A 23,217-nucleotide genomic window follows, 5' to 3' on the forward strand; every position below is an offset into this window, starting at 1 on the left:
TTAGAATGAGACACAATGTCAGAAAAATCAAATGTCATGGTGTCAGTAGCACCACAGTCGAAAATCCATGGTTTTTGTTTTTTGCTACAACTTTGGGCTGTATTTGCTTTTGCAATAACATGAGGGTCTAAAAAGTTTAAATACTCATGAGAGAAGTATTGTGGTTTAGAAATAGAAGGGTCTGGATGTAGCTTCCAAGACCCTTTACCTGATCCCTCTTCTCCTTCGTTCTTTTTTGCCCTAGCTGATGCCATTCCACCAAATCCAGCAAAGCCATCGCCTCTGTCGCTGCTGGTGGCGTTATTGTTGCCCACGACGGCGGCCGCTCGACCCCATCCTTTCCGGTTGTTTTATTACCCTTTTTGTGTCCATCGTTCCACCATTCGGGGTAGCCAACGATCTGGAAGCATTGTTCTTTGGTGTGTTTATTCATTCCACAGTGACTGCATTTGAGATGAGACTTGTCCGACCGGGATGATGATTTCTGACCGAAATCTGACCGGCGCTGCCCTTTGGAAACAAGCCCTGCCCCTTCGGCACTGTCTGATCCGGTGGCCGCTAGTCCCGCCGCCACACCTTGTTCTGAACCGGTGACAACAGCTCCGAGAATATTCCGGTGGGCTGTTTCCTTTCGGACCGCAGCGTATGCACCTTCAGCTGTCGGTAACGGGTCCCACCTTAGTATTTCTCGTTTGATTGGGTCATGTTGTCGATCAATCGCATTAAGAAATTGGAACAATTTTTGCTCCGATCTGATCTTGTTATAAGTAACAATATCAGCTGGAGAGGTCATAGGATTTGGGTCCCTGCGATCAATCTCCCCCCAGATCCCCTGCATGACAATCCAAAATTCTTCGAGAGGTAACCCATTCTGTTTGATTCCATTCGCTTTAACATGCAAATCGAATGTTTGTAATTTATCCTTCCCGCTACTGTAAGTTACCACTAGTGCATCCCACAGCGATTTGGCTGTGGGAAACTCAGTCAGGTTACTTGCAATGGCTGGTTCGATATTTTGAATTAACCAAGAGAACACTATAAGGTCATCTTGTTCCCACCGCTCGTACCCGTCATCCGTCGGGTCTGGTGGTGATGTTTTTCCTGATAAATGACCCAATAGTGTCTTTGATTTTCCTCCAATGGCCACTCGAATCATTCGAGCCCATAATGCATAATTCTGGCTATTTAGTTTGAGACTGATTTTCAAACTATCTGAAAGGTTTTGTTTGGTGTTTTGGTTTTGGGAATCGTGAGATTGGCTATTCGGATTGTGAGGTCATCATTGTTGGTTTGGTTGACAGAACTATTGTCATCAGACATGTTGTTTGGTTTTGGGTGTTGAAGGTTTGGCTGGAAGGTTTGGCTGGAAAAGACAAGGTAGATGATGAGCAAGTGATGGTCCTGGAACCGCTTACTGCTCTGATACCATCTAAACTTGTATTGAAAGAAGATGTATTTTATTGTTGTGATTTACAAAGGAATACAAGAGGCCTATTTATACACAAAAAAAACAATCTATACATGGAAACATATTGACTGATTGGGGCTGGTAACAGGCTGGCGATTAGCTAGCAAATCTTTGATTGGAAATGATGACTAGGTCTGATCCCCTAATTTCGCCTTTTTACAATCCTTTCCGTTTAACACTCCTATCTTAGGTGACTTGCTTTATTCTTTTTTTTGTTTGTTTTTTTTATTTGTTGTAATTATGCATGCTTATAAATTAAACAAATATTAATAAAAATTAAATAAAATTTAATAAAAGACATTTCATTAAATTAAAAATAAAAATTACATTCAAACTAGAAAAATAAAAAAACAAACTACTCGTCGTCGGAACTCACTTAAAGGTGAGGTAGATCTAAACGTTCGAGATGCTCAACGAGATCGTGTTTTAGTCTCCAATGCGTTTCTTCAAGGCACTCACGAGAGGTCCTTTCAGCCATATTTAAATACTCGTCGTTTTCGTCTGGTGGGTTACCGGTTGCAAGTTGTTTAATCGCAGAAGTAACCTTTTGCAACGCCGTGAAACTTTTCTTCATTCTCCCGTCCAAGCCCTCTTGAAACCACTCGTTATTCGCTTCCACGTCACTGACAATTTTTAGGAACAAAGACTTGGACATACGAAACCTCTGACGAAAAATATCGGCATTAAATTTTGGATTTTCGACAAAATAATCGGCCATGAGTGTTTCGTGGCCTCCCACATGATCTCGACGGACAATTTTTTTTACGAGACGATGCCGTGTCTAGTAGCTCCGCTTGTTGGATGAGATTTTGGAAGAAAATTAAACTACCATCGCTTAGATGAATCTTCATCATCGGGAAAGTCGGGCAGGGGAGAAAAAAACGGGAACTTGGAATCCATTTTTTTTAAAGATTGGTTAAAAAAATTAGATGAGTTGAATGGGTGAGAGTTGTTTTGGGTTTGAAAAATAAAAAGATTAAAGAGCTAGTATTTATAGGGGTTAGGAATTTTTTTTTAAATGTATAACGGCTATATAGCCGTTTAAAATTACCTCTCCCTCATCGGTGAATACACACTGATCCCATTCATCGAATTGCATCCCCGCGGTGATGGCGACGGTGTTCCCGCTTGAAGACTTGGGTCACCGCATGCCTCCCCGAAAAGTGCCCCGTATACCCTAAAATCAGTAGATAATTCATATATGCCATTGGTGATATTATGTGAATATTCATTGGTGTTCTGTCAGTGAGGTTTATGCTTTTGTTCGATGTGTTGATTCGTTTTACAAGTTCTCGTTATTATTGGTTATCATTTTGTTGATTTATTATTGAATTATATTTAAATATTTTAGTTGATGTAAAATTATAAAAATAAAATGATGAGTAAATTACTAAAATCGTCCCTGAGGTTTGCATATATTTGCTAGTTTCATCCAAAACAACTTTTTTTTTTTTTTTTTTTACCATATTCCCCTTTACTTTTGAGTTATTTTTGTCATTTCATCCAAACATTTAATTTGTTTTGTTTTTTTCTGTCAGACATTTAGATGAAAATGACAAAAATTCTTAAATCTTAGGACAATTTTGGCAAAAAAAAAAAAAAAGATGTTTGGATGAAAATGACAAAAATTCCAAACGTGAAAGACAATATGGTACACTAAAAGTTGTTTTGAATGAAACTGACAAATATGACCAAAACTCAAAGACGATTTAGACGATAAGCACGAGAAAAATTCGTTTTTTAATATGAATTAAAATATAATCCAAAAATTATAAAATTTTATAATAATATAATATACAAAGAAAGCGAAAGAACAGAACTAGTGTTTAAATGAGTTGTGATTTCTTGTCTTACTCAAGAGTGCCCCATATGATCTATGTCTGAGTATATTTATGAAACCGTAAAGTGCAACTCTAGTCTCTAGAAGATATGTTATTTGGTGTAATGGTGTTATGTTAATAATTAAAAATGAGCTAACAAAAGAAACCAAATTTAATATATTATAGTTTGTTCCAGAATAAAAACAAAGTAGTACTTAATCATTATAATTAGATTATACTTAATAATATAGGAATATACGGCACTATTGAGCTTTATGTATTCATCCAAATTTATAGGGGAAATCAGGAAAATGAATATTGACTTTTCCACTTTAAGAAAATGAACATGCTTCGCATCTATGGTAGCATTGATCCATAACTATTGCGTCTAAGATAGAGTTTACGTCTAAGATACAAAGTTTGTGTCTAGATTCAAAGTTCGCGTCTGAGATTGTGCCATAAGTTTCTGTGCCTACTTATTTTTCTTTTCCACCACAATTTTTAAACGAGCATAATTTTTTCATACAATAATATTTTTTCTATCAAAAAATCCACCAAATTAAAGATAATAAATTGTCGGACCTACAAAAGAACAGATGATATCCAAAAGCCAAGACGTGACACAAAGATCAAATTAATAAACAGTTGATGAAGCAATTCTCTCCCCAAAGATAGAGAATCTTGAACACCTAATCAGAATTCAGAACATATGTTGAAGACAAAGAAAACATCTGTTCAAGTCATGGAACCTCTGTTCAAGAAGAAACAAATCTGTTGAAGGTTAAAGTCTGCCGAAGTCAAAAGTCTGTTGAAGTCAAAGGTCTGATGAAGAAGACCAAATATGTGTCTGGCCAAACCGATTCTTGGATAACTGCAACAGAGGATAGTCTAGACAGTGGTTTCCCAATGTAACAGTATTTATCTTGTAACAGTGTTTAGACTATTTAGAACAGATGTTAAGATTTGCACAAACGTTTGTGACATTTATGGAATCTTTTCTGTTAGGAATGTTAGAGTCACTATCAGGGTAATGTCAGCCTATCACGAACACAGTTTTAGTACTTAGTATAAATAGATCTCACCTGTTAGAGATCTATTTTATCACTTCACACATTTTCTTTTGTACGAATAGTTCTAGTGAGTGATTAGGTTGAGGGGGAGATTGTAGATTCATTACTATAAACTTTTGAATCTTATGAATCATTGGAAAACAATTGTTGATAAATATCTCTCTACTTGTGAATTATATTGTTTCTATCAGTATTTGTTTACAAGTATCAAACTCAGATCCTAACAATTGGTATCAGAGCTTGGTCACGTTAAACTTGATTTCACAATCAATTTAACACATAAAGATCAGCTCAATAAAATCCAATACTATTCGTAGCTCAGAGTAGAAAAGTGTGGAACTCACAAAGTGTCTTACACATACTCTGTTCTTTTCTTAAAAGATCAAAAGAGAATGTCACTCAATAACTATGATTCCCTTATCTCCGGTTGTGATAGAAAACCACCCATGTTTGACATATCAAATTATAATATATGTCAATGTAAAATGGTGCATTATCTAGCTCAACAAAACACAGGATGTTGGAGGTTTGTATTGTACGAACCGTTATTCCAATGACACCATGTGTCGAAAATCCTGATGTGAATGAGCCAAAGAAACTGGAAGATTATTCGATGCTAGATTTCAGAAGGTTTGAGATAGATGCCAAAGCACTCATTATAATTGTAAAGGCTCTACCAACCGAGATCTATGCAGAACTATTACACTGTAATAGTGCTAAAGAATTATGGGAGGAGTTAAAAGAGAAATTAAGTAAATATGAGGAAACTGTTAAGAACAACCAGAAAACTCTAAACATACAAAATGTTGACAGTATATCTAACCCAGTACAAACAACAGTTTGTAAAAAGGGTGCTGATGGTGTTGTAAAAAATAGCGATCCTTGAAATACAACTGAAGATGAGAATAAGTGCAAATGTGCATTCATGGCCACCAAAATGGGAGTATCTACATGCCTAGATAGCCTGTGGTATGTAGATAGTGGATGATCCATACGTATGACTGGATACAAAGCTCTACTGACAAACTTTCATACTCATGGAGGTGGAGATTTTTCTTTTGGAAATAATTCTAAAGGAAAGATGATGGAATCAGGGATTGTCCAGGCTAGAAAGCTCAAGTTTGAAAATTTTAATCTAATACACAATTTAAAATTTAATCAGTGTTTCACAAATGAGTGACAGAGGCTATGGCTCATTTTTTACAAAGACAACTTGTAAAATCGTTAGACCAGAGGTTGTCAAAAAGATTGATAAAATTATTGTCACACCCCAACCGATCGCGGAAACATCGGGGCGCGGCACTGAGCGAAACAGATTGTCCAGAAGTTTCCATAACAACTATATTTACCAAATATTTAAAGCAACACGTCCCATACCATGTCGTAAATGAAAATACAATTATTACAGAAAAGATCTAGTCAAATTGTTCTGTTCCGACAACTCAGATTTTTATTACAGACAATTGTTTATTGTTGACCTAGGTCTTTCCTAGCCTCGAGTTCACAGCAAAGTAAGCAAATAAGCATCCTAAGCACCTGTCACATACGTTAAAGTAAAAGTCAATACACATAGTGTAAAGGTGAACATACAAGTTTAATAGATATAAAAGTCAATAAACATAGTGTAAAGGTGACCACACCCTTCCAAGGTGATACCTTTAGGAGTACGTAGTCACCAACGTCAAATTCAAGGGGCTTGCGTCGTCTATCGGCGTAACTTTTCTGACGACTCCGAGCTTTCAGCAGATTGTCTCGTATCTGGAGGATTTTGTCAGTCGTTTCTTGCAGTAGCTCAGGACCGGTTAATTGCGAGTGCCCGATCTCGTGCCACACAATAGGCGGTCGACATCTTCTTCTGTATAAAGCCTCAAACGGTGCCATTTGAATGCTGGAATGATAACCGTTATTATATGAGAATTCGACTAACGGCAGGTAAGTGTCCCAATTACCACCAAAATCTATGACACACGAACGGAGCATGTCTTCAAGGGTACGGATCGTTCTCTCAGTCTGACCGTCGGTTTGTGGATGGAATGCGGTACTTAGATTAAGCGTAGTACCGAGAGCAACTTGAAACGTTTCCTACAGTCGCGAGGTAAACCGAGCATCACGGTCAGAGATGATGTCGCGAGGCGTCCCATGATTACAAATGATCTCATCGGTGTAGATTCGGGCTAATCGTTCTACGTTGTAGTTTTCTCGTATTGGTAGAGAGTGAGCAGATTTGGTCAAACGGTCGACGACAACCCAGATGCTATCGTGACCTGCGGTTGTTCGTGGGAGTTTGGTTATGAAGTCTATAGCTATGCTTTCCCACTTCCACATAGGGATCGGGGGTTGTTCAAGCAAGCCAGAGGGTCTTTGATGTTTAGCCTTGACTTTTGAGCAAGTCAGGCACTTCCCAACATAGAGAGCGATATCCCTCTTCATGCCCGGCCACCATTACTTGTAGCGAAGGTCCTGGTACATTTCTTTCGGCACCAGGATGAATAGAATACCAGGATTTGTGGGCTTCGTCCATCAAAATCTGTCGCAAATCATTCCGCTTAGGGATCCAAATTCGGTCCAGATAATGGAACATCCCATTCGACTTACTAACAAGTTGGGCTCCATCGTGGTGTATCCTTTCCTTCTCCAAAGTGCGCTCGTTAAAACAAGCATGTTGGGCTTCGCGAATGAGAGTCTCGAGATGAAGCTGGGCTGGAATATTGGGAATGCTATGCAGATAACTCCTCCTGCTGAGAGCGTCGACAACAACATTTGCTTTGCCTGGGTGGTAACGAATCTCACAGTCATAATCGTTGAGAAGTTCTACCCATCGGCGTTGACGCATATTAAGTTCCTTCTGGTCAAAGATATGCTATAGGCTCCTATGATCGGTGAAGATCGTACACTTGGTACCATACAGGTAGTGTCGCCAAATCTTTAACGCAAAAACAACTGCGCCTAGCTCGAGGTCATGGTTTGTATAGTTCTTCTCGTGGATCTTGAGCTGACGAGACGCGTAAGCGATAACCTTGTCTCGTTGCATAAGAACATAACCAAGACCAAGGTTTGAGGCATCGCAATAGACTATAAAGTCGTCGTTTCCGTCGAGTAAAGTGAGGACAGGAGCATTGCAAAGCATATACTTGAGGGTTTGGAAGGTAGACTCCTGTTCGGTTCCCCAAACAAATGATCTGTCTTTGTGTGTGAGGGCGGTAAGCGGCACAACGATTTTAGAGAACCCTTCGATAAATCGACGGTAGTAGCCCGCTAGTCCGAGAAAAGAACGGACTTCAGACGGGTTCTTTGGCATAACCCAACACTTAACTGCTTCAATCTTCACGGGATCGACATGAATACCTTGACTGTTCACAATATGACCGAGGAATTGAACCTCCTCTGGCCAAAATTCACACTTGGAGAACTTGGCATAGAGTCGATTCCCTCGGAGTAATTCGAGAACCGAACGTAGATGTTGCGTGTGTTCGGCTTTCGACTTGGAATAGATCAGGATATCATCGATGAACATGATGACGAAGCGGTCTAGAAATAGTTTACACACCCGATTCATCAGATCCATGAAAACCGCGGGTGCGTTGGTTAAACCAAAAGGCATAACAACGAACTCATAGTGGCCGTAACGAGTGCGGAAGGCGGTTTTGGGTATATCCTCTTCTTGAATGCGTAGCTGGTGATAGCCTTAGCGTAGATCGATCTTTGAGAAACACGTAGCACCTTGTAGCTGATCAAACAAATCATCAATTCGAGGCAGGGGATAACGACTCTTGATTGTCAACTTATTCAATTCCCGATAGTTGCTGCACATCCGAAACGACCCATCCTTCTTTTTGACGAAAAGGACTGGTGCGCCCCATGGAGAGGTGCTCGGGCGAATAAAGCCTTTATCAAGTAATTCCTGGAGCTGACTCGAGAGTTCACACATTTCGGATGGAGCGAGTCGATAAGGAGCTTTGGCAACAGGGTTGGCTCCAGGAATGAGGTCGATACGAAAGTCGATATCACGACTTGGCGGAAGTCCGAGAAGATCCTCCGAAAAAACGCTAGGAAATTCTCGAACTACAGGAACATCGGTTACACCTGGCCTTCCTTTCTTTTCCTTCTCCGCTACTACAATGTTAGCCAAGAAAGCTATGTATTCCTTGCGGAGATACTTGCTAGCTTGGGTACACGACATGAGCTTGAGACCTTTCGAAGGAGTTTCACCATAAACACACAATATATCAGCGTTAGCGAGCGCGAATCAAATCATCTTATAAAAGCACACAACTTCAGCATGGTTTTCACGAAGAAAGTCCATGCCTACTATGATGTCAAAACTTCCGAGTTGCATCAGGATAAGATCGATCGGGAAGATGTGATTGTTGAGTTCCAGAGTACAATCAAGAAGAACGGAATTAACAGCGATGGTTCTTCCAGTGGTGACTTCGACATCGAACGTCGAGGAGAGATGGGAGCGCTTACGATTAAGGAGCTTTTCGAACTCAAACGATACAAAACAGTTATCAGCTCCAGTATTAAACAAACACGATGCATAAATACCATTCACAAGGAACGTACCATTGACCACATTGTTGTCGGCTTGTGCTTGGTGCGCATTGATGTTGAACGTTTTGGCGCGGGCGGCTTGTTGCTGTTGCTGTTGAGGCTGTTGCTGCTACTGTTAGTGAGGCTGCTGCTGCTTGGGCTCTTGTTTCACAACCCTATTCGGGCACATGTTCGCGAAGTGGTTGGGATCACCACACGCGAAGCAGACTCTGGCGTGGACCACGGGTGCCTGAGCCGCTTGCTGGCCTTGAGGGGCTGGGAGCAGAGCTTGATGAGTAGTGGCTTGGGCTGGGGCTTGACGGGGACCAGTACGGCATTTTGCAGTAAAGTGGCCGTACATATTGCAGTGCGCGCAAAAACGGCAGGCGAGACCCACCGGGTGATGATAAGAGCATGTCGGGCAGGCATGGTGAGGGCCGGTATATGCACGCTTTGCGGGCGGTGCATAGGTGATTGGAGCTGGAGCTGATCGGTGTTGTTGTTGTTGCTGAGCTGGTACCGCTTGAAGTGGAGCAGCGGTAGTGACAACACAGTTCTTGTTGCTGGAGCTGCTGTTGTTGTTCTTCCTCTTGCGACGTGAGGACCTTGATGACTGCGATGCGGTGGCGGTGGTGGTGGTGTCGGCAGTTGGTGCGACGGTGGCTTGGTGCAGGTTCTTCGAAGCTTTATCCCAAAAACCAGCTTTTACTCGCTTGTCGTTGATCTCAGCGGCAAGCAAGTACGTTTCTTTGATTGTTGCTGGTTTTGAAGTTTGCACAAAATCTGCAACACAATCCGGCAGAGCGCGAATATACTTCTTGATTGTCATGTCGTTAGTCTTCACTTGGTCGGGACAGATAATGCTGAGCTGCTTGAAGCGAGTAGTCTGGGCAGCGTTTTCACCATCCTTCAGCTTAATGTGCCAGAACTCGTCCTCCAGCTTTTGGCACTCATGGGGAGGGCAGAACTCTTCGAGCATCACGTTCTTCAACTCGTCCCATGACAGACCATAGGCTGCATCATTTCCGCGCTTGTTCCTTTCGGCCGTCCACCAGTCTAGAGCGCAGGACTGGAAGACGCCGATCGCGTTCAGTGTGCGGAGATTATCAGGACATCCGCTCTGTCGCAGGGTGACTTCGATCGAGTCAAACCATTGAAATAAAGCTGTAGGGCCTTCTTCGCCGGTGAACTCTTTCGGTCCGCATGCCTTGATCTGTTTGAAGCTGAAAGCATCTTTGGGAGTAACCTTGGGAGCTTCGGTCCTGGATTCCTCGGATGATTTGCTCATGTTTTCATACAGTTCACTCACGATCTGAGGAATAGTCTTTGCTACTTGCTTAGCGATCATGGCAGCGAGGCGTTTGTCTCTCTGTTCTTGACGAGAAAGTCGTGGGGGATGGGGTCCAGATGACGACGTTGTCTGCAACAAACATCGCCATAGGGCTCAATTACAATAAAATCGAATCTCGCCTCACACGCCTAATACTATCACAGCTCAGGAACACGTTTACGTAACACATAAACACATAGACATATAACCACGTATTAACAGAAGCACAGAAGCACATAAGCATGTAGGGCATAGAAACACAGAAGCATATAAGCACGTAATTTTCCTAGAAGCACACAGAGGCAGTCAGAATACAGAAACCTATCATTCACAGTCCGCGAGCGTTCGAAAGTAACGATCGCGAATAATATAGCGAGTAGTATAGCATAAGCAAACAATCATAACAACTACATGGCGTATGGTCGTTCCACGAATGGTAGCGATTTGTTAACGTTTAGAGATAGAGGTGTAGTGCGGGTCGTGTGTGTCGATCAAAGCGAAGGGCGAAAAGCGAATAAATCACCAAAAATCGTAACATATAAACAGGTAAAATCACATAAAACACATAAATCCAGATAAAATAGCAAATATCAGAGTTGGCAGTAGCGATCTCAGAATCGAAACACATAAAAATCGGGAAATAGATTGTCTACGGCTAGATAGACTTCGACTAACCAAAGTGATTCGACTATTCTCAAGGACCTTTTGTACACACTTTAACCTTCTGGACTGTGCTCTCGCCTCGAATCTGGGTGAATGGCACTTATCTTTCCAGTTACAGTGGGACTTCAAGTCGTTGGAGTCCGTCGAGACTTTGGTGAGAGTTTTGTAAAACAAAAATTAGGGCAGAATAAGTCGTCAAGGTTCGGGTTTCATCCCTAACTTAACAACTTTGCTCCTGTTTTGATAAAATAGAGACGAAAACTTGCGTTAAAGTATGGATTTCACTCCTGATTCAACACAAAGTCTCGTGTTTATAGATAAAAATGCGGGTCGAGCAAGCAACTTAGTCGAGAGTCTGTGGTTTTCACACCTGATCTCGACCTAATTACTAGTTCATTTTGAAAATTAGAGTGCAGTGATAGTGTAGCGTGCGCGAAAACAGCGAGAAGTAGTAAGCAAGCTCGTACACGACCCCTACAGGTTGTGCACAAGTCGGTCTTGTTGGGTACTTAACTATAGGCTAGGTCATTTCTAAGACGTCGGCCGGACTAGGTCGAGTCTTGCCTAATTCCCTATAGTTATGGCTCTGATACCAATCTGTCACACCCCAACCGATGGCGGAAAGATCGGGGCGCGACACTGAGCGAAACAGATTGTCCAGAAGTTTCCATAACAACTATATTTACCAAATATTTAAAGCAACACGTCCCATACCATGTCATAAATGAAAATACAATTATTACATAAAAAGATCTAGTCAAATTGTTCTGTTCCGACAACTCAGATTTTTATTAAAGACAATTGTTTATTGTTGACCTAGGTCTTTCCTAGCCTCGATTTCACAGCAAAGTAAGCAAATAAGCATCCTAAGCACTTGTCACATACGTTAAAGTAAAAGTCAATACACATAGTGTAAAGGTGAGCATACAAGTTTAATAGATATAATAGAGTTCGAAATCGATTACGCATAACCAGCATGTACACGGTGTGAAATGAGGCATGTTAGTTATCGACATGAACCTATCGATACTAATGACTGCGGGTTGACTGCCCAAGGCAGTTCGCGATACACACTCACCACTGTGAGCTATGTAACTAATTGTCCTTAACAACCCCTGAGTGAACAGGTGCTGAGTCCAAACTATAGTACTATCGTTGCTAAGGCAGGTAGACAGCATTCCATGTGTAAACATAACAAACAAGCATTCATTAAATCACGTATAACATGCGGTAATCGGTCAGCGTTAAAAGTATTGCGTAGTGTGTTTGATGTGATTTAGAATAAGTAACGTATGTAACACCCAAAAGTGCGTAAAGCAAAAAGGGATCGAGTATACTCACAGCGATTGATGGATTGAAGGGAGCGCTAGAGAGTAAGGTTAGCCTGATTAGAATGATAGCATAACGGTGAGCGACGCGCAAAACGATGCAAGTATAAGTGGGTCGGACAACAATTCGATCGGATGGTAGTCCGATCGGACAGCTGGTCGTTTGAGTGACAGTCTGCTCGGATGGTCATCCGATCGGGTGACCTTTCGAGTGGATTGTTACTTCCTTTGGGAAGTATGTGTTTGTATATGACGGCTTGACTTTTGAAGTTTTTGTTGTAGCATTTTGAAAACATAGAAGTATCTCTATCTTTCAGGTCGGTCGATCGAATGGTTGTTCGATCGGACGATAACCCGATTAGTTGGACACTTTAGTGAGAACAAGTTCACCGCAGTTTGTCATTCGATCGGTTAGTAGTTCGATCGGGTGACAATCCGTTGGTATTGAACATGTTGAAAATTGTTTAAGTGTTGAAGTCTGACCATTACATGGTTGAGTGGTAGTCCAATCGGATGGTAATCCGATCAGTCAGCCCTTCATTCAATGTTCATCCTTCCAGATTTTGAAAACAAAAAGTTAAGTGTGGGACCAAGGTGTAAATCGTTCGGGTGACAACCCGTTCGGATGACAGTCGGACGACATTCTGTCCTGGTCGTTCCGTTCGTCTTACACTTGGTTGTTTTGATTGTTTGTCGTTTTATCGAGACGTTTTGAGAACGTGTTAAGCAACAGAACCCCATCTTGACTCTAATGACCCGATTGAACAGGAATCACCCAAGTTCAACCAGTTAACCGGTTCAAGGCGGTTGTTCTTGGTTAACCCGAAATCGGTAGTCTCGTGGATAGAATCCAAATCTTGAACCAACACATCCACAAGAATGAGTAGAAAGTCGGTACAAGCACCAATTCTATCGGTTTTGAGTGCATTGAGTGTAAAAGAGTTGAAAGAAAATTGGAAACCATCTTTCAATCCTTTTCACTGTGAATATCTTTAAATCTATGAAAGATCTTTGTTTGTTTATGTGGAAATCGGTTAGATCCAAGTTGTTTTTGGTGGATCGAGGCAAAACATGAAGTTCTTAAGAACACCATGATGATGTCATCCTAGAACACCTTGAATCTTGATGATTTCACGGTTAAAAGTTAAGATTCAAAAGATAGAAAGGTGATTCATGTGTAGATCAAAGAAGTACAAGATTTAGGTTGAGATCTTACCGAAATTGAGAGAAATCGGAGAAAAAGTAAGGTTGAAGCGCTGGTCAGACGTCAGAGAGCAAAATTGGAAAGTTTGATGGTGACATGGGGTATTTATAGGGTTACCCAAAGTGGAAAGGGGCTGGTCGATCGGGTGGCAGCCCGGTCGACTGGCTGATCGATCGAGCTGTGGCTCGATCGGACCGCTGGTCGATCGGCTGGTCGCCTGGTCGATCAGTCACCTGGTTCGAGTGTTTGGGCGACGAGTTTTGCCGTTTCGATTTCGATTGCGAGCGTTGTGATGCGATAGAGTTTCCTATTCAAATTACTTTTAATCCCAACTACTATATCTAACATACAATCATCCTATTTCACTTGCGTTTAGCGTTTGCGATTCGATTGCGATTGAGTTTTTATTGCGTTTCGATTGATCACCACAACATAACATAATTAACATGCACAAGTAACACATAAGGCACACACACACGTAAAACAATATTCAGAACGCGTAATTCGAGTTGCGAGTGCGTTTGTGATAGCGATAAAGCGATCAAATATGTGATAATTATCGAATAAACCTCGGTTCTTAATAAGTACTCCATATAATACAACTAACGTTAAGCATAAAATAGACTAACTGGGAGTCAAAGAAGTCAAAATAGGAATTGAGCAAGGAGTGATAAATTACAATTAGCAATCTTGTCTCCCTTTGACTTCAATCTTTGACTTTGACTTTGACTTTCAGAACACGGGGTGTTACAATTATAGCTGAAAGCATTGCACAACTTCTTGCTCACAGAAGTGGCAATGTTTATGTAGTGGACATGTATAAAGAAAACCCAAAATCCAATGTAATTCTCTGTTGCCTCAACAAAAGAGACAAAGTTATGGCATAAAAGGTTGGGACATGCTAATTTGAAAACAATTAACACTCTAATAAATGAAAAACTTGACAGAGGTTTGCTAACCAAACAATTCAAATGTGATGAACATTGTGTTTCCTGTTTAAGAGGTAAACAACACAAGGTATCACACAAACCCAATGAAGAGTCCAAAACAACCAAATGCATACAATTATTGCATATGGATTTGTTTGGTCCAGTAAAAATCATGAGCTTGAGGAAAAAGCGATATTGCTTAGTGATAGTTGATGATTTTTCTATGTTTACATGGACATTTTTCTTACACTCAAAAGATGAGACTGCAAGAATTCTAAAAGAATTTATCATAAAAATAGATAAACAATATGATCTTCCTATAAAGTCCATCAGAAGTGACAATGGGATATAATTCAGAAACCAGGAGGTTGATGAATTCTGCATATCTAAAGGAATAATAAGACAATTCAGTATTCCTAGAACACCTGAACAAAATGGGGTTGTTGAAAGAAAAAACAGAACCCTTATTGAGGTTGTAAGAACTGTGCTTACAGATTATGGTCTTCAATTATCTTTTTGGGCAGAGGCTGTGAATACTGCATTTTATATTCAAAACAGGGTCTTGATAAATCCTAGGCATCAAAAGACTGCCTATGAGATTTCATTCAAAATAAAACCATTAATCTCATTTTTCAATATCTTTGGCTGCCCATGCTTCATTTTAAATCTCAAAGATTCAATTTCAAAAATTGCAGCCAAAGTGGATTGTGGATATTTCTTGGGATATTCTTCTACAACCAAGGCCTATAAAGTGTTTAACTCAAGGATCATGGCTACAGAAGAAACACTAAATGCAAAATTCAATGAATTATCATCTTTGAAAATCCCTAAAAATCCCAATTATGCCCTTCACCACAAAATTCTATCATTCCATACACTAGAACACTATCTTCCATAGATCTCATCCACCAGAACAAGTTATAGGAGACATCAATGCAGCAGTGCTCACAAGAAGCTAAACCTCAAATGTCCGCCTATTTGAAGGCTTTCTATCTTTAATCTAACCTATAAAATACCAAGAGGCATTAAAAGATAGTAGTTGGGTAGAAGCCATGCAAGAATAGCTTCTTAAGTTCAAAAGGCAACAAGTATGGGAGCTTGTACCATTACGAGAGGACACATGTCCAATTGGTACAAAATGGGTCTTCAAAAACAAAACTGATGAAAGAGACATTGTTATAAGAAAACAAAGCCATGCTTGTGGTTCAAGGTTGGAATTGACTATGATGAAGTAATTGACTATGATGAAACCTTTGCTCCTGTAGCCAGGTTGGAAGCCATAAGACTCTTCTTGTCCTTTGCTTTCAATCACAACATGAAGGTGTATCGGATGGATATAAAGAGTGCTTTTCTCTATGGAAAAATCTAAGAAGATGTCTATGTGTGTCAACCACCTGGATTTGAAAACTCATTTCATCCTAATTATGTCTACAAGTTAAACAAAACTTTGTATGGACTAAAACAAGCACCAAGAGCCTGGTATGATCCACTATCCAATTTTCTCATATCAAACAAATTTAAAAGAGGTAAAATTGACAAAAATCTTTTTCTAAAATGGGTAGGGAAAGATCTGTTAATTGTACAGATCTATGTGGATGATATCATTTTTGGATCCACATATGATAAACTGTGTGATGAATTTAGAAAATTGATGACAACTCAATTTGAAATAAGTGCTATGGGGTGGGGTGGGGGGGGGGGGTTGCAGTGTTTTCTTGGTCTCCAAGTACAACAACGTGAAAATGAAACTTCATTCACCAAAACAAATATGTTAAAACTCTTTTGAAAAAGTTTGACATGAATGTGCTACCCCCATGAGTACAACAAAACCATTCATATCTAATGTAAAGGATAACTTGATAGATCAGACACTTTGCAGATGTATGATTGGATCATTGATATACTTAACTACATCAAGGCCTGATATTATGTTTGCAACTTGTGTTTGTGCAAGATATCAAGCATCACCTAGAAAGTCAAATTTAGTAGCTGTAAAAAGGATATTCAGATACCTCAAAGGTGCTCCCACACTTGGTATCTGATATCCAGCTAATGGAAATATTGAGCTTTCAGGTTTTTCAGATAGTGATTTTGCAGGTTGCCACAAAAAGGAAGTCAACATCAGGAGGCTACCAATTCCTAGGAACTACCTTCGTCTCATGGCAGAGCAAAAAACAAACAGCCATCTCTAATTCTACAGCAGAGGCAGAATACATAGCTGCTGCAAGTTGCACTGCACAACTCCCGTGGCTTCAAAATCAAGTGCTTGATTTTGGTATAACTGCTTTAAAGACACCATTAATTTTGGATAGTAAAGCAACTGAAAACATTATCAAGAACACAGTTATACATTAAAAAACAAAGCACATTGACATTCGTCAACACTTTTTCAGAGATTGTTATGAAAATGGATTGATTTCACTTAATCATGTTCCCACTGAAGATCAATTAGTAGATGTGTTAACAAAAGCATTGGACACATCTACTTTTGAAAGGCTGATCTCAGAATTGGGATGTTAAATAAGTACTGAAAGTATTTTTCATTCCTCTAAAAAAACATTAAAATGTTTTTTTTTTTTTGAAAAAATCAAAATTTTGTTCTTAAAACAAAGAAAGATTGATAAAATCAACAAAAACAAAACTCAGTTCAAAGGAGTGTAACATATGTTTCAATGGTTCAAAAGTTTGTTTAAACATAGTTAACAACTATTTAAGGCAAAAAGAACCAATGATTGACAAACCACTATTTGACTATAAAAGTCAACAAATCCACTGTTTCCTCTTAGCTCACCACTATTTTCATCACAAAACTCTGTTTAACCCAACAGAGGTTTCAAACATAGGTGTCCATCCATCTGTTGACCAAAAAGTTAAACAGAGGTTCAAACCACTGATTTAGTCATTCGAACATCTGTTGAGCACAATAGAGGTTTCAATAAGATATATTTTGAAAATAGACCTTATCTTTCTTCATTAAAGGGTTTTGTTAAACAGAGCTTTGACCTAACGAATAAAAACCTGCCACGTCACCAAAAAAGGTAATCATTTGGCCACATCATCATCACTGATGAAAAAGCCTAACCAACCAGAGGTTTTCCTTTCCAGTGTGATAAACTCTGAAAGTTCAAAATTTTTCTCTCTACAATAAAAAAGATCATCGTTCAAAGATTTTCTAAAAGATTTTCACCTTTTACTCAAAAGATTATCTGTTAGAAAGATTTTCAAAAGAGTTGACCTAATTTCACAATGGCTCTCATTTTGAAACCACCCCACAACTATCTCCCATATCTTGTGAAAACATCTATAAACACAGAGTTTCACTCAATTATTGACATCATCACTTCATCAAAATATCACAATGTTCTTGTGGCCAATGCACCCATTCATCTACAAAACATTGAAGACTTTTGGGCAAACTCAGATTATCTACTTCGTAATAAAAAGCCCTCTACCATCATTTCAACACTGAATGGTACCCATGTTCATAGATGACAAGGGAAACAATTCATAAACCAAATTTTCCACCTGCAATGAAGTTTTTCTTCCATACCCTGCTCATCTGTTTATCACCAAAAACCACCTCTTAATGAAATTCCTTTACAAACACAACATTTAGGATATGCTATTTTAACAAATGCAAATTTTAAGTTGTCCAACACTTTGTTCATTTTGAAACCACCCCACAACTATCTCCTATATCTTGTGAAAACATCTACGAACACAGAGTTTCAGTCAATTATCGACATCGTCACTTCATCAAAATATCACAATGTTCTTGTGGCCAATGCACCCATTCATCTACAAAACATTGAAGACTTTTGGGCAAACTCAGATTATCTACTTCATGATAAAAAGCCCTCTACCATCATTTCAACACTGAATGGTACCCATGTTCATATCACACTAGAGTTGATCTCCGCCACTTTTTCCCTAGATGATGAGACATGTAATGAATCTTTTTCAAAAAACTGATCTTCATCATGAATTCATTGAGAGGGGGTATGATGCATGGATGACAAGGGCAACAATTCATGAACCAAATTTTCCACCTGCAATGAAGTTTTTCTTCCATACCCTGCTCATCTGTTTATCACCAAATACCACCTCTTATAATGAATTTCCTTTAAAAACACAACATTTGGGATATGTTATTTTAACAAATTCAAATTTTAAGCTATCCAAAGCTTTGTTCCTTTACATGGTTCCTAATGTAAAAGTCAAAAAAGAGGGCAAGCCCAAAGCTTTTCTCCTATACCCAAGACTTATAAGTTGTCTTATACAAAGGGTATTGGCACAAAACATTTTTGCAAGAGGAGAGGACCTTCAAATTAAAAGTCTTACAAACGAAACATTCACCCGCATGATGACCAAGGGTCAAGAAAATATAGGTGAAGAAAATGTTTTAGAAACCCCCAACAACAGATGTTACAACATCTGTTGCAGAGCCTACTGCTTCTGCTGACCATAGTACCCAACCCAGTACTGTGGAACACACACCAGCCATTTCCAAAAAGACCACTACTATCCACTAGCCTAAAACCAAAAAGAAAACACCAAAAAAGGTGACTCTGGAAGATGAGGTGCTAGAGGAGCCTGCTGTATCACAAAAGCAGCAAACATCTGTTGTTACTTCCTCACAACAGGTCCAAACACCTCCACCTATCCAAACTCCTCACATATCCTCACAAAAGGATTGTGTTGTAAGCACATGGGACCCACATCAAGAGGGAGATCACTCATTTGAGCATTTCTTCTCAAGCCCCTCTCCTAGGGCTGCTTCTTTTTACACACCACATACTACACTTTTACTTTCCACAATAAAACCATTGCTTCATGAACTTGATAATCCTGACTTGCATAAACCCAGTTCCTCTCAACAACAAGTCACTTAGAGTACACCTCCACAAGTGACTAAGGCAAGTCCAAGAATCATTGCTAACCCACAAGCAGAGGAGGCTACACCTCATGTGTCTCTAGAGATGCTTGAAGGTATTTCAAGTGGGGCATTGTCTTACAATTGGACAGTAGTTACATTACTAAGACCCCCTTGAAGGTAACAACTGTTGAGTCTATAATTGTACACTCTAAAACAGTTGGAAGTCTCAAGTACCAAGACAAAGGGGCATCTGATTCAAAGCCTGATACAACCACCTCTGGTGGGAATTTAGGTGATCCTATTAGCTTAGGTGATGAATTAAGATATAAGAAATTAACGGATAGAGTATCCAATTTGGAAACTTCAGTGGCTGAGATGAAAGACATGTTGAAGATTTTGGTACAAAACTCCACTCCTCCTCCAACAAATGCAGAACTTGAAGAAAAGATTTGGTTCCATGCCCAAGCCTATCTTTAACTACAAAGGTAGTCTGAAGATGCCACCCACAATATACAAATGGAAATGATCAGAAATATGGTTGGAGCTAGGTTCACAGACACCTAAGGAAAAATTCAAGCCATAAAAGATTATCTCCTTCAAGCTACAGGCACTGCTCCAACTCCTAGGTATCCTGCAGATGATGCTAAAAAGGGGGAGAGTAGTGATTACCTTTAAAAGCTTCCACCAGCAAACCCAACCAAAATGGCTAAGGTTTCTCAAACCACTATTCAACCTACTCAAACCGCTGTCCCATCCCAAACCACTGCACCTCAAATATCTGTTGGCATTTCAAAAAGGCCAACAGATGTTACAACAACAACCCATTCACCACATTGCTACCACCTATCCCTCAGACTAGAAAAAGAAAAATGGTAACTTCACCTATCAAATCACCCATCCAAACATCTTCCACCAAAACCACAACTTCGTCAATCCCAGCTTCATCATCACCATCATCATCTCTTCCATCTACAAACCTTCCTAGCCCAGCCAGTGTTGATGAGTACTTAGAATTAAAGAAAAAGGCTGGCTAAATGAATGGTTTTGGAAAGAAACCAACGGAAGGATGACAAGTAGATTCTATTAGAAAAATACAAAAAGGTAGAAGCGGTTAGAGGTTATGCCAACATGATCTGCAAAAATCTTTCACATGATCCCATAACTGATGCAGATATAAAAAACTGCTCAAAGAGGATTACCTTAATCACATCATGGATAAGAAACCATATGATGCTGATAGGGAATATTTCACAGGATGGCCAACTAAATCCTTGCCAGATGAAATAGCGAGGATCGAAAAGTTGAAGCTATTCCCTGATATCACTCCTTTACCCTTTAATTGGAAAGATGGCAAAAAGCCAAATGATAAAAGGGCTCTGAAGATGAAAAAGATGAAGGAAGAACTGGTTGCTGCAAAAATTGGCACCATGAAGACTTTGGCTAAATGGAATGAGTCAAAAACTTATGAAAGCTACAAACAGTTGGAAATTCAAAGAGAAAAGGATTGCTCACTACCCAAAATTCCAAAGTATGAGCAACTAGGTTTTCCCGTCAATACATTGGTTAAGCTTTCTGAGTTTCCATCAGCTAGAAACATAGCAATAGCTGCAAGGGGATTTCTTAAAAGAAAACTTGAACATAAGAAGGATACGAGGAAATAAGACCTAGTTGACATCATCATGGGAAGACCAGAGTGTCCAAACTCATCAGTAATAACTCTAGTACCAGCAAATCCTCCTGGTCTCAAAATTCTAAAATGGAAGTCAAACAAAGATACCCATGAACTGACTCTGTTTAGGGCCAATGGGGAGGTGGAGAAGATCTCAATGAAAAGTGCTTCTAGGCTAAAAATTGAAGATTTGCAAGATTTGATAAGTCTACCACTGGAGAGGGACCCAGAAGGCACTGTTTCTCTTGACTTTGAATTATATTTCAAAGTTCAAATAAGAGAACAGTTGATGAGAAAATAAAAGTTGATCAAATAAACATCTGTTTTGGCATCATCTATTCTAGAGGGAGATTGTTGGACCTAAAAAGAACAGATGATATACAGAAGCCAAGACATGTCACAAAGATCAAATTAATAAACAGTTGATGAAGCAATTCTCTCCCCAAACATAGCGAATATTGAACACCTAATCAGAACATCTGTTGAAGACAAAGCAAACATCTGTTTAAGCCTTAGAACCACTGTTCAAGAAGAAACAACATCTGTTGAAGGCTAAAGTCTGTTGATGACAAAGGTCTAATGAAAAAGACCAAACATCTGTCTGGCCAAACATATTTTTAGATAACTGCAATAGAGGATAGTCTAGACAGTGGTTTCCCAATGTAACAGTATTTATCTTGTAATAGTGTTTAGACTAGTTAGAACAGATGTTAAGATTTGCACCGATCTTTGAAACATTTGTGGAATATTTTATTTTAGGAATGTTAGACGTTACTATCAGGGTGATGTCAGCCTATCACAAATAGAGCTTTAGTACTTACTATAAATAGATCTTACCTGTTAGAGATCTTTTTTATCACTTCACACATTCTCTTTTGTACGAATAGTTCTAGTGAGTGATCAGGCTGAGGGGGAGATTGTAGAATCATTACTATAAAACTTTTGAATCTTATGAATCATTGAAAAATAGTTGTTGATAATATCTCTCTACTTGTGAATTATATCATTTCTATCAGTATTTATTTACAAGTATAAAACTCAGATCCTAACATAAAATTCTACTTAAATTGGTAAACATTTTTTTTATAAAACATTAACGTATCACAAGTTATGCTTGTTCCAAAATCATAGTGGAAAAGTAAAAAAAAAAAAAAGAAGCCTAAGGATGGTGACATGTGTCAACCTTTTATTCGCTCTGATTCATGTGTCTATAGTAGACACATAGTTATGGATTGAGACTACCATACATGCAAAGCATGTACGTTTTCATAAATTTGACTGGTCAATGTCTATTTTCGTGATTTTCACAAATTTATCAGCGAGGAGTTGTTGTGGAGGGAGCGAGGGGGCAAGAAACACCATGCTACCCCTCGCATCTAGTGATTTTTGCGGTACCTACGTGGTCGCCATCCTGTGCTACCCGAATCAATTTTTGAACATTGATGATAACCGTTGGGTTGCATAAACGATGAATCACATAAATAAACTTTTTCAAATATCTATTTAATCACAAAATACAACTAACTTAAATTTACTTATTAAATGTTGATTTAAAAAAATATAAAAGAGGTGAGGGACAAGGGATTGTTATAACATATGTTTGAATAGTGGAGGTGAGAGATGAGAGCGGCTGTTGATGTGGTGCTGGAGGTGAGAGATGAGAGCTGTTGTTGACGTGGCGCTGGGGTGACACTAGAGATGAAGGAAAAAGGATGGGTAAACACCCAACTAATGGTTAACAGGGAAAGTCGAGTAGATCTCAAGCTCAACTCATTTAGAACTCTCTACTTGAAACTCGAGCTAGTCTTGTTAGAAATTTTCAACCTTGAACTCGTCTTAGACTTAGTTGTTTATTATTATATTCACACATAAATGCATATGTATGCATGCATATTAATATGAGGGTCATTTTATTGGTACACTCCAGAATCTTATTTGCACACCCTTTTTCATTCTTTTTCTCTCTATATACATGTATGTATATAGGGAGAGCAATAGAAAGGAAGGGTGTACGAATATTAACACCCATTATATATTACGAGTTAAGTTCACGTACAAGGTGTCTTATCGTACAAAACTTACGAAAGGCATGAAAAAACCAAAAAAACGCGGTGTAATTTTCGTAATTATTTACTCGTAGACTAATTATCAAAATTACTCTACAAATGATCCTGTAGAGTAATTTTGATCTTGTAAAGTAATTTTATAAAATGTTCTTGTAGGGTAATTTTGATCTTGTAGAGTATTATAATTACTCTACAAATGATCTTGTATGGTAATTTTGATCTTGTAAGATAATTTTGTAAAGTATCATAATTACCCTACAAATG

Source organism: Helianthus annuus, chromosome 8 (genome assembly GCF_002127325.2).
Source record: "Helianthus annuus cultivar XRQ/B chromosome 8, HanXRQr2.0-SUNRISE, whole genome shotgun sequence".
Classification (NCBI taxonomy): domain Eukaryota; kingdom Viridiplantae; phylum Streptophyta; class Magnoliopsida; order Asterales; family Asteraceae; genus Helianthus; species Helianthus annuus.